This window comes from Octopus sinensis, linkage group LG11 (genome assembly GCF_006345805.1).
Source record: "Octopus sinensis linkage group LG11, ASM634580v1, whole genome shotgun sequence".
In the NCBI taxonomy this organism is placed as follows: Eukaryota; Metazoa; Mollusca; class Cephalopoda; order Octopoda; family Octopodidae; genus Octopus; species Octopus sinensis.
The window spans coordinates 32,004,907-32,022,235 of record NC_043007.1 but is presented as its reverse complement, the minus strand read 5'-3'; the positions used below and the strand labels follow the sequence as shown (position 1 = coordinate 32,022,235).

General features: G+C 35.8%; 1 protein-coding gene across 4 annotated transcripts in view; it reads left to right on the top strand.

Annotated features, from left to right (window-relative positions):
* Positions 1 to 17,329, top strand: part of LOC115217521 (BTB/POZ domain-containing protein 7-like) — a 94,193-nt gene that overhangs the window by 28,352 nt on the left and 48,512 nt on the right. Inside the window, exon 2 of one of the 4 annotated variants that reach the window (XM_036507320.1) lies at positions 2,674 to 2,810. The exons of the other annotated variants lie outside the window; for them this stretch is intronic. The gene's annotated coding sequence lies outside the window, so the exon portion shown is untranslated. The remainder of the gene's footprint in view (positions 1 to 2,673; positions 2,811 to 17,329) is intronic. 4 annotated transcript variants of the gene reach the window in all.

Here is a 17,329-nt window from a genome sequence, read left to right as displayed (position 1 = left end):
TTATTTAAATAAATTTAATATTGTTTTTTTGATGCCAGTACCGCCTGGTTAGCCCCTGTACCAGTCCCCAGTCAAACTGTCCAACCCATGCCAGCATGGAAAGCAGACGTTAAACGATGATGATGATGATAATTAATGATCATATTAGCACATTTATAAGGTACCCATTGATACTGAAAAAGTTAAGTAGAAGACACTTGACCGAAGTTGCCAGACAGTAGGACTGAACCTGGAACCACATGGTTTGAAAATGAGCTTCTTAATCACACAGCCGTCCCTGTGCATCTGTTGATGCTGATTTGTAATGGCCCATCACATGCTGAAACATCAGCATTTCAGTATGTTAGTGTTAGCATATTTAATGTGTGACTCATTAAAAAACTAATTTAAAATAAATATGCAGTTGAGGAATAAACAATTTTAGTCAGTGTTTCATATTATTTTAATTCTGGCAGCAAGCACAGGAGACAACTGCAGACACATTTTGATTTCAGTCAGAACCACATAGGCAAAAACATAGCTTTCGCTGTACTTACTGAAGAACTGTTAAAATAATCACTAAGTTAAAGTGCAAAATTTTTGCAATATTCTACATTGGATGTTGTGAGGCCAGCATTTGAGGCACTCATCAAATTCTTTGTCTTAGGCTCTCATGGCACATCTCAGTTCATAGTACAAGAATATTTCCTTACTCAGCGAGAACACATACACATTCAGAGATATTTATTGGAGGCATTTCATATGAAACTATTTTTGCAGTTTATCTGATAAAATAATTTACATGTTACAGGGGAGCAGTGTTCAGGTTTATATTCTTGGTGGGGGTTAGATTTTATATTTAGAAAGTATTTGACATATTATTTCTTGTCCTTTTTTGTTTTTTGTAATTTTTCTTCAAATTTAATTTATAATTAAAATACATGGCATAGCTTTATCAAAAATTCGGCTGAAGTCATGAAAAAAATATCTTCATATGTAATCTGTCTCATGAGATCATAGTTTTATAGGCTCCAGCGTGGCTGTGTGGTAAGAAGTTTGTTTTACCAACCGTATGGTCTTTTGGTTCAGTTCCACTGCATGACATCTTGGGCAAGTGTTTTCACTATTGTCCTGGGCTGACCAAAGCCTTGTGAGTGGATTTGATAGACAAAAACTGTGTGTGTGTGTGTATGTGTGAGAAAGAGAAAACCTATCATGTGTATATCTATGTGTGCGTGTGTGTGTCTTTGTCCCTTACTACCACCTAACCACCAGTGTGGGTTTCTTTATCTCCCCATAACTTAGTAGTTCAGCAAAAAAGGGAAACAGAATAAGCACCAGGCTTAAAAATAAGAACTGGGTTCCATTTGTTTGACTAAACTTTTCAAAGTGGTGCTCCAGCATGGCCACAGTCCAAAGACTGCAACAAGTAAAACATAGAAGATACATTTATGATAAGCAGAGCAATTCATAGAATTAGCTTTCGTTCCAAGTCTATAAGTTTTAGGTTCATAAGAAATATTTTTCTCCTTGGATGGGTAGGACATTAGCCTGTCACTGGGTTTGATCTCCCACAATGTGTTACCCATGCAAGGTTTCAGCGTCCCTTGCCAAAACTGACTTCGTTAATTAACTGATCATAAACAGGTGCAGGGGTGGCTGTGTGGTAAGTAGTTTGCTTATCAACCACATGGTTTCGGGTTCAATCCCATTGCATGGCACCTTGGGTGAGTGTCTTCTACTATAGCCTCGGTCCGACCAAAGCCTTGTGAGCAGATTTGGTAGACGGAAACTGAAATAAACCTGTCGTATATATATGTGTGTGTGTTTGTTCCCCCACCATCGCTTGACAACTGATGCTGGTGTGTTTATGCCCCCATAAGTTAGTGGTTTGGCAAAAGAGACCTATAGAATAAGTACTAGGCTTACAAAGAATAGGTCCTGGGGGTCGATTTGTTCGACTAAAGGTGGTGCTCCAGCATGGCTGCAGTCAAATGACCTAAACAAAAAAAAAAAGAAAAGAAAAGCAAGTAAAAGAAAGCTGATGTGTTGCATAGGTCTCATTGAGATTTGAGTCACGTATCTCTGTGTACGAACAGGATGTGATTAATTTTTCGAGTAGAAGATGTTTTGGAACAGCTGTTTTGTCATCTCTGATTCGACACCAACTTATTTGACATCAGGTGCTTTAATGTTTCTCTCTCATTCTCTTCCCCCCCCTCTCTCTCGAGTGTATTTCTCTTTATCTGCATCAGACGGAATGTGTTTAAATCAGTTGTGTTCAATTAATATATCTTGTAATATCTCTGTCTCTCTCTCTCTCTCTGTCAGTTTTTCTCTACAAGCTTCTGATCACACATACGCGCATATATATGTGTGTGACTGCGGTTGGTTCTGTTGCCAAAACCGGCTGAATTTCCAGTCAGCTGTGCCAAATCATGTGTGTCCAAAGAGCTGCACCAAATTGTCTCATTCCGAGATGATTAATGCCAACAGTCTTTCACTTTTACTCATCCTCTACTCTTTTATCCCCCATCCTTTCACCGAGGTACAACTAGTAACGACTTCAAAATTCTGGCTGCTGTTAGTTAGTGGCTATTGATTTTATTTGTTGTATCAAAATCAAACAACAAGCTTATTTCAATGAATATACCCCCCTCTTTTTTTTTTTTTTTTTTTTTTTTTGCTCTCCAGATTTCAAATGATTTCAATATTGAAGAGCTTCATTATAAACAGTGTCTTGTTTTATCAATTCTGATTAGAAATTCATAGTGTTGAATGTTGCATGAATCTGGTTGTAATCTGTATAAATACTGTTTAAAAACATAAGTGTATATTTATCATTCCATCATAGTTTACCGTTTACTAATTTCTTTGGTATATCTTAAGTCCAAGCACTAAATAAGGATGGAACTTAGCCTGGCTTACATGACATATAAGTGATTGAGATTACAAGATTACAACAGGTACCACTGGACAGGATGATGTTTCATCACGGGATCAACTCCCCATCTGTTGCTGAAACACATTTTCAGCTGAGTGAAGTGGAGAAATGTTAAATGAAGCATTTTACTGAAGAACATAATGCACTGCCCGGACTGGGAATCGAAACTACGATCTTATGATCATGAATGCAGCACCTTATAATGACTAGGCCACTCGCCTTCACAGCTGACTACTAAAACGAAAGAAAATTTCAAACTGTGTTGTTGAGACTGTAGATAAGGAAATTAGATTCAGGCCTTTTAAACACGATTGCTCAAGTCAGATGAAGGGAGGTACTTTTGGCTTTAGATGAAAAAAAGTGTTTCGATGTAACTGGTTTTTTTAGTTTACATTTCTTGGTGTAAAGTAATTTTTATTGAAACATAATTTATGCCTTTTAATTTTGAATATGCTTTCAGTGCTATGAACAAAAAAATGAAAAAAATTATCGACTATTTCTCTGTCGTACTGTTGGCTGAATTCCAATGTTCTTTGAAAAATTTTCTCTTGAACTTTATTTTTCATGTTTAAGTGACAATTTATGAATTGCATTCTTTATTAGGAAATGAACTTCTTATCATCTTCATCATCATCATCGTGTTACTTTTCCTTGCTTGCATGGCAAATTTTCAATAACCAGATGCCCTTTCTGGCACCAACCCATACTTGTTTCCAAGTAAGTTAATATTTTCCTGTAGCCAGACATGTTTTCACAGAAGATCTGAAATGAAGGACAGGACTTGCATGACACTGACCCTTGTTTACAGCTGTCACATAGTGTCAAGGGGACAGTAACACACACATGTTGGGTTTCTACCACACAGTGGGACTAAACTTGAAACTATTTAGTTGGGAAGCAAACTTCTAACCCTAAATCCACATCTCCATCTATTAAAATAATTTCATTCATTAAGACGAATACTTTTAACCGGAAAGTTAAAGGGTCAGAAATGCATAATCGGGATCAGCAAGAGGAAGGAACTTAAGTGATTTGTAAAGGAAACAGAAAGCTCCTTAGAAAGTACTGCTTCCAGTTTATGAAATTCTTAACATCCAAAGCAGATAAATGCTATTACATAAGGTCAGAGATCATTCTGAAGAATATATCAGCTGGCTATAAGAGTCGACTTAATACCTTAAGATTTAGAAATTTAATGTTTTTGTTAGATTACAGGACAAGAAAAATATTTATGATTTGTTTTTTCCATCTGCTTTCATAATCTTTTTGGTCTTCATTTCTTTTATTTGGTATAGGAATTATTTAATTCTGAACTTCTGAATTCTTGAAATCGTTTAGGCTTAGAGCTAGTGATTCTGTTGCTCCTTACCTTTAATCATATGTACATAATTGTTTTGATAATGTTCTTTGCTGCTTTGTGATGAAGTATTGATATTAGGAGGTCACCTTAAAAACATGTTCCTACAATCCAAGCAAATGTTTAAAATTTGCTTAACTAAACACCTTAGCAACGACTATAAAACAGCTATCTGACTTACCTAACCAAACAGCTAAGCGCATGGTAAAACAGTTAAATATGTTGCTTAAATAAACATTGGCGAGCAAAAGTTTTACAAAAGTAAAAATTTTAAATAAGATTCCATGTGTGTGTGTGTGTGTGTGTGTGTGTGTGTGTAGGCACAGGTGTGGTTGTGTGGTTAAAAAACTTGCTTCCCAGTTGTGTGGTCTTGGACTCAGTTGCACTGTGCAGCACCTTGTGCAGTTGGCTTCTGCTATAGCCCCGGGTCAGCCAATGCTTTGTGCGTGGATCTGCTAAACAGAAACTGAAAGAAGCCCATCGTGCATGTGTGTGAATGGGTGAATGTATTTGTGTCTACCTTTCTTTTATGTGATGGTTGTAAATGAGCATCACTGTCATACGAGCAGTGCTGATCATTCTCAGTCTTCCATGGAAAATATGTTTGGCTGGGGAAATATCCACTTGCTTGGAAGCAGGTGAGAGTTGGCAACAAGAGCTTCCATCCATAGAAAATTTTCCCCAACAAATTCCATGTAAGCGGATGTCAAGTGGTGATGATGACAAAAACAGTTTGGATTTCTAATAATTATTCGCATCTGTCAAGTGGTGCTCCAGCATGGCCACAGTTTGGAAACATTTTCATCTTGACAATTTCTGCAGTCTGAAGTGGTTAAATTGAAGTTGATTTATACTACAAGGATTTCAAAACAATATGGTGCTCTACTTTGACTTTATTATTAATTTTTACAGCTATGAGCATTTCAAAAATGTTTCAGTGTTACTCCAGTTATTTGCAACATTATCTACATTGAAAATAATAATAAAAAAAAAAATCAATCTTTCCTAAGTCAGAATTCTGCTGCCTGGTGTGTCGGAACCATTAAAATGATTTCCTACTTTTTTTTTGTCAAATGAAATTCATGACTTTGACTGGCTTAACCCTTCCGTTACCGTATTTATTTTGAGATGCTCTGTGTTTCTTTCCATTAATTTTAAATATAACAAAGAATTTAGTAAAATAACTTAGTTATCATTGAAGCTAGTGTTAGGAACATAAACTGTGACTAAGGTTTGGTGGAAGATTTTAATTCAAAACTTATGAAAACAAGGCATTTGTACTACAGAGCCAGAGTCGGTTTCGGCCGGGTTGATAACGAAAGGGTTAATGGGTGTTGGCAGTAGTTGTATGTGTGAGAGGATTTTCATTGTGCGATCCAAGGTGTCATACACTCTTCTATTATAATCCTGGGCTGACCAATACCGTGTGTGTGAAGTTGGTAGGCAGAAACTGTGTGGAAGCCCATTGCGTGTGCTTTGTGTTTATCCCCCATCACCTCTTGACAACCAGGGACAGGTTGTTTAATTCCCTGTTTGGCAAAAGAGGGCAATAGAATAAGCACCAGGCTCAGAAAATGAATACTAAACCTACAAGGTGGTGCCCCAGCTTGGCCACAGTATTATGAATGAAACAAGTAAAAAGATGAAAGCTAAAGAAAGACCAAGTGTTTGAAACATAAGACCCCTTCTTCTTCCTCGTTGCATAAAACACAATTCCACTGTTTTGTTATTTCAGAATTGTGAAGTTTACTTTAGTTTAGAATGTAGAACATTGTTAAATATTGTTATTCAGTTCCTTCCCACTTCGTTTAAATGGAATTTGTAAGTAGTAACAAGGACAACGGGGCTTTTGTTTAAAGTACAAGTTGTTGATGTTGTTGAGAAAAAAAAATGAGGAAAAATGGTGTTTATTGAAGATGTGAAAAATGTTCTGACAGCAAAGTGGGGATTGTGGAATTGTTGTGATGTTATTTAAAAGATTTCTCATAGGCGTGGATGAGTAGGTAAGAAGCTTGCACTGCAATCATGTCGTTTCAGGGTCAGTCCCACTGTGTGGCACCTTGGGCAAGTGTCCTCTATAACCCCACACCAACCAATGAGTGAATTTGGTTGGTGGAGACTGTGTGGAACATACTCTGTGTGTGTGTGTGTGTGTGTGTTTGTTTCTCCACTCCACTACTTGACAACTAGTGTTGGTTTGTTTACATCCTTGTAACAGTTGTTCAGCAAAAGTGACCTATATAAATAAGTACTAGAATTGATTGCCCCAGCATTGACTGAAATGAGTAAAAGATAATGGTAGTTAACTATTTACGTTTGTCAAATCCAAATCGTATCTCTACTTCAGAAGCAATTTAAAACATAAAGCATTTCTCAGTGCATTCAGCTGAAGCAACACCTGTAATTAACAGTTGTATACCTGCACAAAGACTCGTTATCATACAGTATTTTGATGAATGAAAAGCAACAAAACTGACAGAAATGATTTAGTGCTAGTCATAAGAATTGACGAAGTTTTGTTAGAAAGTTCGGATATTTATGCTTATTCAATAATTATAATTGTTAAAGTTTTAGCAACGAAGTGTTTGTGATGAAGCATTTTCTTGCACACATTAGAATGCAGTATTCTTTTCTACTCTAGGCACAAAATCCGAAATTTGGTGGTGGGGGCAGTCGATTAGATCGACTCCAGTACGCAACTGGTACTTAATTTATCGACCCCGAAAGAATGAAAGGCAAAGTCGACCTCAGCGGAATTTGAACTCAGAACGTAAAGACAGACGAAATACTGTTAAGCATTTTGCCCAGTGTGCTAACCATTCTGCCAGCTCGCCGCCTTTTAGAATGCAGTATTATACTGTAAGGCGGCGAGCTGGCAGAAACGTTAGCACACCTGGCGAAATGCTTAGCGGTATTTCGTCTGCCGTTACGTTCTGAGTTCAAATTCCACCGAGGTCGACTTTGCCTTTCAACCTTTCGGGGTTGATAAATCAAGTACTACCAATTATGCACTGGGGTCGATGTAATCAACTTAACCCCTTTCTCTGTCCTTGTTTGTCCCCTCTATGTTTAACCCCTTGTGGGCAATAAAGAAATAAGTATTATACTCTTCATGTTGTTGTTTCTGAAAGTAAAAGTTTGTCCCTATTTTTCTGCAATGCAGAATTCACCTATGATACCTTTTTTAACTACCTTAAAGAAAGAAATATTTGTTCTGATTCACTTACAGTAGATTTTGAAACAGCTGTAATAATCAGTGGAATAAAGTGCATTCCAATGGTAACTGTAGTGAGTTGTTGCTATTTTCCCTTTAGCCAATGTGTCTGGCTCAAATTCAGCATTTGAGGTTAGCAGGTTAACATTTCAATCCAGAATTTACTTTATTAAGCACTTGGGAATTATGTGCAGTGCATATGATGAACCTGTGGGATCTGTGGATACACTGAAAAGGAAACGGTGCTATGTGAGCTTTTTGGAATATTTTGGAAGACCATGGCTTGGCATTGTTAAGCATAGACATCAAAGGTGCTTCTTGTCTTTTGAAATTGGGCTGTGAACAGGCCACAGCCAAAGTGAATTGGATTTACCAAAACAGCCAAATTTCTTGGGTGAAGGAATTAGCGCCAATCTTTCAATAGAACAATAATTTTGATAGCCTATATGACAATGCTTACACTTATCAAGAGAATTGAAGTAGAGAAAGCTAACACTAAACATTTTTGGACTAATACTCTTTTACTTGTTTCAGCCATGCAGCTACGGTCACACTGGAGCAGTGTCACAAATAAAAAATTTTAAGATATATATGATCACTGTTGTGGTGCACCTGAGCACTGTATACAATAATTTCATTATTATTATTATTATTTTATCGAGCCCGAAAGGATGAAAGGCATAGTTGAGACCGGCAGAACTCGAACTCAGAACGTATAGAAGCAGGAAATACCTCTAAGCATCATATTAAAAAGATACTTCCAACTTATAAATTGACCAGCTCCAGATTTTTCTTGAGGTCAATGACCCACAGTTTTTTTTATACATTTTAATAAATTGCTTTAATTTAAAAACATCATTTTTGGCAGTCTTCTCTCTTTTTTTAATATATGGCTATAGTCAAAGAAAATTGAAAAAGTTTATTTTCTTCCCCCTGCCAAATACAAATTTTTGACAACCTTCTCCAATTTAATAAATTGCTTAAGTTTTAAAACTAATATTAAAAACAAAATGTTTACAAAATAAAAACTGCCAGCATTTTATCTTGGCAGAAAGTTACAAACAAAAAAAAAATGCATTTTTATGCATTAAATGTGAATGTGTGAAGAGAAAGAGAAGAATAATAAGTGGACAGAAACTTGCGTTCTAGCTTGAAATCCAGTCTAACTTTAAACCTTTGCTTGTCTAATGAGTTTGTCCTTATATCCATGGTTGTTTTCAGGTTTTTAGTTAACTCTTGTTTCATATGGTCTAAGTTTCCTTTCATAAATCCCAAGTTACTCCGATGATAGAAAAAAATTGGGAATATGATGTACGAATGTCAGGGAAATACATCTTGGGTATCACATGTGATACATAAGACAAGACAAAGGGTTGATTTCTTTTGTTTTTATTTCATAGCATTTTATAGATTGTCTGTTGATGCTCAGGGAAAGTTTAAGGTGGAAGAAGCATACCATCGTGTGTGTGTGTGGGTGTGTGTGTGCTGGTGACATGTAAAAAGCACCCACTGCACTCTTGGAGTGGTTGGCATTAGGAAGGGCATCCGATCGTAGAAACCAGACCAAATCAGATTGGAACCTGGTGCAGCTCTCCAGCTTACTGGTTGCAGTCAAACCATTTCAACCCATTCCAGTATGGAAAACAGATGCTAAATGATGATGATGATGGTGATGATGATTTGCTACATAGAAATGTATTTTTCTTTAAATACTTCTAGCTTAATGAATTGATTAACAATAGTTTTTTTGTTTTTAATTACGAAATGTAGTGCCAATGTTAACATCAGAAACAGGAAATTATAAAGCTTTTCTTTTTCTGCAGTTGTCCTGGGATATTCATCTACAATTTTCCAATATGAAACACCACTAATTACTTCAGATTCCACTGTTTCACTACAACATGTACTGTTTATTTTATTTATTCTTGTTTTATTTATCTATTTTATTTATTCTTCAAATTACTGATGTCAGGATAAGAATGAGACACGGGATGTCTGAGATAATGTGGGCATAAATTTACAAGGATGTTATGGAACCAAAAATCAATAAACAACTGGAACTCTGTTGGTTTGTTTGCTTGAGCATTCACCATGCGTAGGTTCAATAAGTACTATGTTTTCCCCCTTTAACATCCTATCTTTATTCTTAGGTAGTCATGTGCATATCTTCACATGGGTTTTCTCTAATCATTGAAGCATTCTTAATTCCATATGAAATATTTAAAATACCAGCTCATTTCTTTTTATCGTATGTTTAAAAAACATATTTGCGCATAAGATTCTTTTTTTTTTTTTTGTAAATCTAGGTTAAGGAACAGGGCTGACTGTCCTTTCTTTATTCACCGTGGTGACTATCAGTTTTGCTCTCTTTGGCCTGGTCTTTATTCATTCATTCTTTTTTTACTTGCCTTCAAAGTTTTATTGAAATCTCTTTCAATGCAGTCTTTCATAATCTATATATAGAGTAATTGAAGCTAAAGCATTTTTTGAGAATTTCATACAATTAGCTACTACAAAGTTTAGTCATATTTCTTCTTTGAAATCTTGTTACTCAAGCTGGGTTTTATGAATAGACAATATATTTTGTTAATGGAGCAATGTAATATTAAAAGCATATCCTATAAGTTTTAATTAATATCCCTTCTCTTGTGTTATCAAATTCCTAAAGTTTCCCATATTTTTTTTCCTGTTTGTATTTTTTAAACTTACATTCCTATTACTTTAGGTGAGAGGTGTCATTAAGTCACAGAGTTTGTTTTGTATTATTTTGACCTTTTTCTATTTTATTATTTTTCTCTCTTTTTTTTTCTTTTTTTTTTCTTGTTCTTTTCTCTCTTGCAATTTGCTTGGCAACCTCTCTAGTGGTGGTGGCATAGAAGAAGCACTCAGTACATGCTGTAAAGTGGTTTGTGTTAAGAATGTCCAGCTGTAGAAATCATTCCAAAACTGACATTGAAGCTCTTTGCAGTTTTGCAGTTCAGTGAATCTTGTCAAACCATCCAACAGTATAGAAAATGGACATTAAGTAATGATGTTTCAGAAAATGTTTTGTGATTAATTCTTGATTCAAACTAATGAGTATTATGTACTCTATTCTTTAGAACTTGCTAAACTATATCTATTTGGTTGTTCCAAAGATAATGACCGATTTCAGAAACGTACTTTTATTCTGGAAAAATTAACAGTAGAAATGTTTTGATTAGTTGCAGTATGAGCCGTGAACATCTATGCATCTCTACCATCAATCAATGAGATTATGCCTCATTGATAAAAACTTATTGGCTTTGATGGTAAGAAATCTTTGAAAGCTGATTCCATCTCTGGTTTGGACCTGAAAGTTTTATCAATTAAAAATTTGTTTAAATGCTTTAAAAAAATGGTAGTCAGTGGGTGAAAAATCAGGAGAATATGGAAGATATGGTAAAGTCTCATATCACAAGTCTGTGAGTTTCTGCGGCATCATTCTTGCAACATGTGGCTTTGCATTATCATGGAGCAGAATTGGGCCACACCGATTCACCAATGCAGGTCTCATATTTTGCAAGTGAACGTGCATTTCAGCGATTTGACTGCAGTAAACCTCTGCTGTAATGCTCTGATTGGATTCCAGAAAGCTGTAATGGACAACACCAATTGCAGACCACCAGATAGTTACCATAATCTTTTGCTGATGCAACTTTGGCTTTGGGAAATGTTTGAGGGGCTCATCACGATTAAACCGTTGACCTGATCATTTATGGTTATCATATAAGATCCACTTTTTGTCACAAGTGACTATTCAGTCAAGAAAAGGATCATTGGTGTTTTGCAGAAAGAGCATTGACCACACTTCAAAACACCAAACTTTTTGACTTTTATTGAGCTCATGCAATACCCATTTATTGGGCTTTTTCATCTTACCAATCTTCTGCAGATTGCATGAGACTGTTGCAATACCGACACCAAGTGCCTGAGACATTTCTCTGGCATTTTGACCTGGGTTTTGTTCAACATTTGCTTTCAATTGTTCATTGTCAAGATTGCATGACTGTCCTTAACCTTCTTCATCTTCAAGTCTCTCATCACCACTTCGTACTGTGCGAAGTAGTGATGAGAGCCTTTGTACTGTGTGATCACTTGTGGACCCCTCTCTTCGTGCTCTGTTGATATTGGCAGTAGTTTGGGAGGCATTGTGTGTTAGCTTGAACTCCTGCAAGAAAAGTTAGCAAAGGCCCTTTTTTGTCGTATTCATAATTAAGGGCGCCTGTGCTTCAAGAATGTTTTCTGTCTGAAATAAGTAGAAAATCATTAAAGAGTATACATCAGTTATTAAGTATGTCGAAATTCACCTAAAATATAATCAAAATACTATGATAAAATTGCATTTCAAAACACGGCCATTACTTTAGGAACAACCTAATACAGTGCAAAGTGACATGACCAGAATATGAATTGGAAAGTTGATTCATAATCAATCTAAGGAGATGATTTGTTTCCCTGTGTCTTAGAGAGAACTTTTTGCCTTTTGAGTCATCCTGATTGTTAGTAAGATGAGCAACAACCTCTAGCCTAAAGGGCTTTCTGCATGGCATGTCTAATGAAAAATTGTTTTTAGTAGTGTAGCCTGTCTGATAGTGAGCCATGTCTCATGCAGCCTGCTTCTCAAAAAAGGGTTACCCAAAGCAACCCAGCAGGTGCTAAATGCTTAGCCTACCTGATGACAAGGTTACAGTTGACACAACCCCAAGGAAAACAAATTCCAATTCACAGAAGACATTAGTATTATTAAGGATCAGATTTGTAAGTGAAAACAAATAATGAGTTAGTTTAAAACTGGTGTAACAGCCATTATTATGTTTAGGCATTAGGAGGAACTTGTCAAATTCCAAAATGAAAGCCTTATTTGTTTGCTTTCAGTCGAGTTTTTACTTTTGTACTAATTTAGTTTTGTCGTGATTGCTTAGCCGTTTAGCATCCAGTTTGCTCTGTCAAATGTAATACTGATTTATTCACATTGTTTTGAATAATTATTCATGCATTATGTTGTAGATTAGATTTTGATGATGTGATTGTTCATCATCCTCATCATTGTTTGACATCGGTTGTCCATGCTGGCATGGGCTGCATGGTTTGATCAGGGCTGGCAAGCTGAGGAGCTGCACAAGACTCCGGTCTGATTTGGCATGGCTTTTACAGCTGGATGTCCTTCCCAATGCCAACCATTCCAAGAGTGTAATGGATACATTACACCAGTATCTGCCATGACTACAATTTCACTTGGCCTGATGGGTCTTCTTCTCAAGCATGGCCTAATGCCAAAGGTCTCAGTCACTTGTCATTGCCTCCGTGAGGCCCAACACTGGAAAGGTGCTTTGTACGCACCACCGGCACAGGTGCCAGTTACGCGACACTGGCATCAGTCACATTGCCTCCGAGAGGCCAAATGCTCGACAGGTGCTTTTTGTTTTGTTTATTTATAGAATGACATTTTAGGATAGGTGTGATAGGCCAGACCTAGTGAGTTTCAACATAAAACAGGTGGAATATTTGGGCTGGATATGGTTGGTTTACTAAAGGGTTAAACTGTTTTTTTTTTTATTTTGTATTTGTTTCTGTACAGCATATTTGTCAGTGGAAACTCTGTCCTTCTCCGCCATTTGATCAATTGTAACTTCATTTGGTAAACTGATATTCTGATGTCGTGTTGCTCAAGTTGGTTTGTTCCAGTTTGTTAATACTGTATGCAAGTATTTACTTGTATCCAGCGACAATGTCTTGCGGTAGGTTTTAGTATCTACTAAAAACACCAATCATGAAACCTATCTACCCCTGCCCTCTTTGACACAGCAAGAAATTAGTCATTACCATGCTTCATTAATTTTCTATGTATAACCACAACCTACAACAGACTTTTCATCTTTATTCATATCCACTTCCTCATGTTTATTCCTCAAATAGATTAAACTATAGCGAAACACATTTTCCACTGCAAATAAAGCTAAGAATGGCTTTATCTGTAATCGCCAGCGATAAGGTGAATTACATTAATCTCAAACATTTGAATTACATTTAGAAGAAGTCCCGTATTATGTTTCCAGCAAGTGTGTAACTAGAACAGACTATCAAAATAATTTCTTATCTTGTTTGTAGAAAACCCAGTTTTGCTTGAACAGTTTATTCTATGGCGACATTTACAGCTATTTGTAATGTATTCTTAAACATGAAATAACTGAACCACAAGTCAACGTTGAGGATAAAAACAACCAGCACAAAATGGGTTTTCTTTGATCCAAAGTTGTAACTAATTGCTAGAGCATTGTAGTTAATTAATGAAGTTGACAAATATTTTTAGTTTAATCTTTTAATTGTTTCAGTCATTGGTTGGACTGCAACCATGCTGGGGCACAACCTCAAATTGACAACAGCACTTAATTTTTTCTTTTATGTCTGGTACCTATTCTATCAGTTTCTCTGCCCAAATCACTAAGTTATGGGGTTGTAAACAAACCAACAAAGGTTGTCAAGCAGGGCAGTGGGGAACAAAGGCATTCTCTCTCTCTCTCTCTCTCTCTCTCTCTCTCTCTCAAATTCACTCAATGCATTGGTTAACCTGGGGCTTTAACAGAACACACCTGCTCAAGCTGCTGCACAGTGGGACTGAACTCCAAACCACATGGTTTCTAAGCAGGCTTCTTAACCATGCTTGTGCTTACAATAGAAAATTAAAAGGAAATTGTGTCAGGAGTAGATGGGCAGGATTTTCTAATTGTAAATAATTAACCTGGAAGACCTTCCACATTTTGTTCGTCAAGTTAATTTCTCTCTGGTCATTAGGTGTCTAACAATAAATCCATTTACTATTAGTGTGTAATTATGGAGCTAATGGTTTCAACTGAACTCTTTCCCAACTTATGGTTGTCTTTGTGTTTATAAACATATTAAGCAAAAGCAATTTCTTCTATAATTTCTTGATTGTACAATTAGTTGCTAATTATAATCGTTACTTTTATAAGGCATTGAGAAAAGTCTCTTCAGATTACGTATAGTGTCATCTGTGTATAAAAATTCCCAAGGACATTATTAACTGTTTTAGCCTTAGGAATTCTTCATCAAAAATGCCCTATTGAACTCAATGACTACAGGTCAAAGGGCCTCAAGTACCTTATAAACCACTTAAAATAATAGTTTCATTGTTACCTCTTTGGATCTTTGCTACATTAACTCCCATAAAGTTAAGTACCCCTAGAACACTTTTAAAATATAGCACTTCTCTTGGTGTTTATTTTTAATACAATCATTGCTCAAAAGTGATATCAACCGTTTAGCATTCAGATTACTCTTTTAAATGTAATGTCTACTTATTCACATTGTCTTGAATTAATCTTGCATTTTCTCAAATATTTTCTCAATATTTCAACGACATGGTTATTCGCTTTTGCAATGACATTGTAGGCTGTATATGGCTGACTTGAATACAAACGAAGAAGATTATTTGGGCAGGATATGGCAGGTTTAGCTGCAGGAGGGTTAATGTTTTTCTTGCCCCTTGGGAGAAGAATTTTGATTAACAACAAATTTACCTCTCATTATGGTTATTATTTCAGGTGATTAAATATTATTTTCAGCTCATCATATTCAGTATGGCAGCCTGCATTTAACCGATATTATTACCGTATTGCTTCTGCAACAGAAACAGTTCTGCTTTTGAACTTCAAGATTGGTACTTTCTCTTCATATGAATCAAATTATAGGGGGATCATTTCTATTGTTTCAGCTAGGAGCATTGCAGGGATTTTTCTTTCTCCCTGCCATTTATATTCCATAGTCAGCTCCCTTTATTATAATCTTGTTTAACCCTTTCGTTACCGTATTTATTTTGAGATGTTCTGTGTTTCATTCAATCAAATTTAAATATAACAAAGAATTTAACAAAAGAACTTAGCTATCATTAAGCTAGTGTTGGGAACATAAATTGTGACTAAGGTTTGGTGGAAGATTTTAATTCAATACTTTTAATTCAATACAAACAAGACATTTGTACTACAGAGCCAGAGGCGGTTTCGGCCGGGTTGGTATCAAAAGGGTTAATCAAGTGCATGTATACCAATAATGAAGAATTACATTTCCCTACTTTTTGGGGACCTGATTTGTTAAGCATATGATAATATATTTGCATGTTTTTATAACAATCTTATTTATAATTTTGATTATAATTAACGTAGAAAGTTTTCATTAGAAATATATTGTTACAGTGTAGGAGGCCTGGTTTATATGTATGATATGCAAAAACATTTGTTCTGTTGAATTAATTTCTTCATTGTGGTATTTTGTCACAGTTACTGTAATTATTTTTTAATAACTCTAGTCAGTTTTAATTACAATCTCTTAACTTAATTAAAAATGTAAGAATAACCTAAAATTCACCATGACAAATATAATCTAGATTTTCATTACCAAATTAATTTTTTAATTTTTTAATTATTTCTGAAAGGGTTAAAATCTAAGTCAGTCCAACAGGATTTGAACCACATAGTGCCAGTAGATGTTTGATGGTTAACATCTTGAATAGTATGAAATCTAGTCTTTGATATAATGAATAAAATATATATCAACAAAAATAGAATTTATGTGGATATGTGAAAGAATAAAGATAAGACAAACGACATTTGAGTGTAATCGTAAGTAAATTAAAGCACTGATGTAGGTCCTAGGCCTCATGGAGCTGGTTACTCAGTCTCCATGGTATATAAATGACTAAGATCACAAAACTCTTCCTGAATGGGCCACCAATCCATCGCAGGATTATTCATTTATAGCAGATTGGATTGGGTTGGAGCAACAAGAAATGAAGTGTTTTACTTAAGAACACAACGTATCGCCTGATCTGAGAATCGAAACCCACACTTTTGTGATCATAAATGCAACACCATAACCACTAAGCCATGACCCTTCACTGACTCATAAGGACCAGCACCTTGAGCAAGTGTCTTCTACTATAGCCTTGGGTTGATCAAGGCTATAGTAGATTTGGTAGACAGAAATTGAAAGAAGCACATTGTATATATATATATATATATATATATATATATATATATATATAAGGCGAGCTGACAGAAATGCCAGCATGCCAGGCGAAATGCTTGGCAGTATTTTGTCTGTCCTTCTGTTCTGAGTTCAAATTCTGCTGAGGTTGACTTTGCTTTTCATCCTTTTGGAATCGATAAATTAAGTACCAGTTGTGTACTGGGGTCGATCTAATTGACTACCCTTCCCCTCCAATAATTTCAGTCCTTGTGCCTATAGTAGAAAAGTATATATATATTAGGTTGGTGCATAATTATTGGAGCTTTTTTTCAACATTTTATTCAACAAAAACAATAACAATATTTAACAAAAACATCTTTAAATGATGGTCTGACCGTCTCCCAAGCAAATGGGAAGCAGTAATTGAAGTAGATGGTGAATATGCTCCGGAACAATCATTTAAAGACGTTTTTGTTGAAAAAAAACCGCAATAATTATTATGCACCAGCCCAATATATATGTATATATTTGTGTGTGTCTTTGTGTCTGTTTGTCCCCCTACCATTACTTGGCAACTGACGTTAGTGTGTTTACGTCCCCGTAACTTAATGGTTTGGCAAAAGAGACCAATAAAATGAGTACCAGGCTTACAAAGAATAAGTCCTGGGGGTGATTTCCTCGACTAAAAAACCCTTTAAGTCTGTGCTCCAGCATGGCTGCAGTCAAATGAGTGAAACAAAACAATAAGAGTAAATGAAGGGGTCGTGGACCCTACAGGCAACATCTAAAGCAATCTTTCCAAGAGGGCAATAATTCACAGTGAAAACCAATA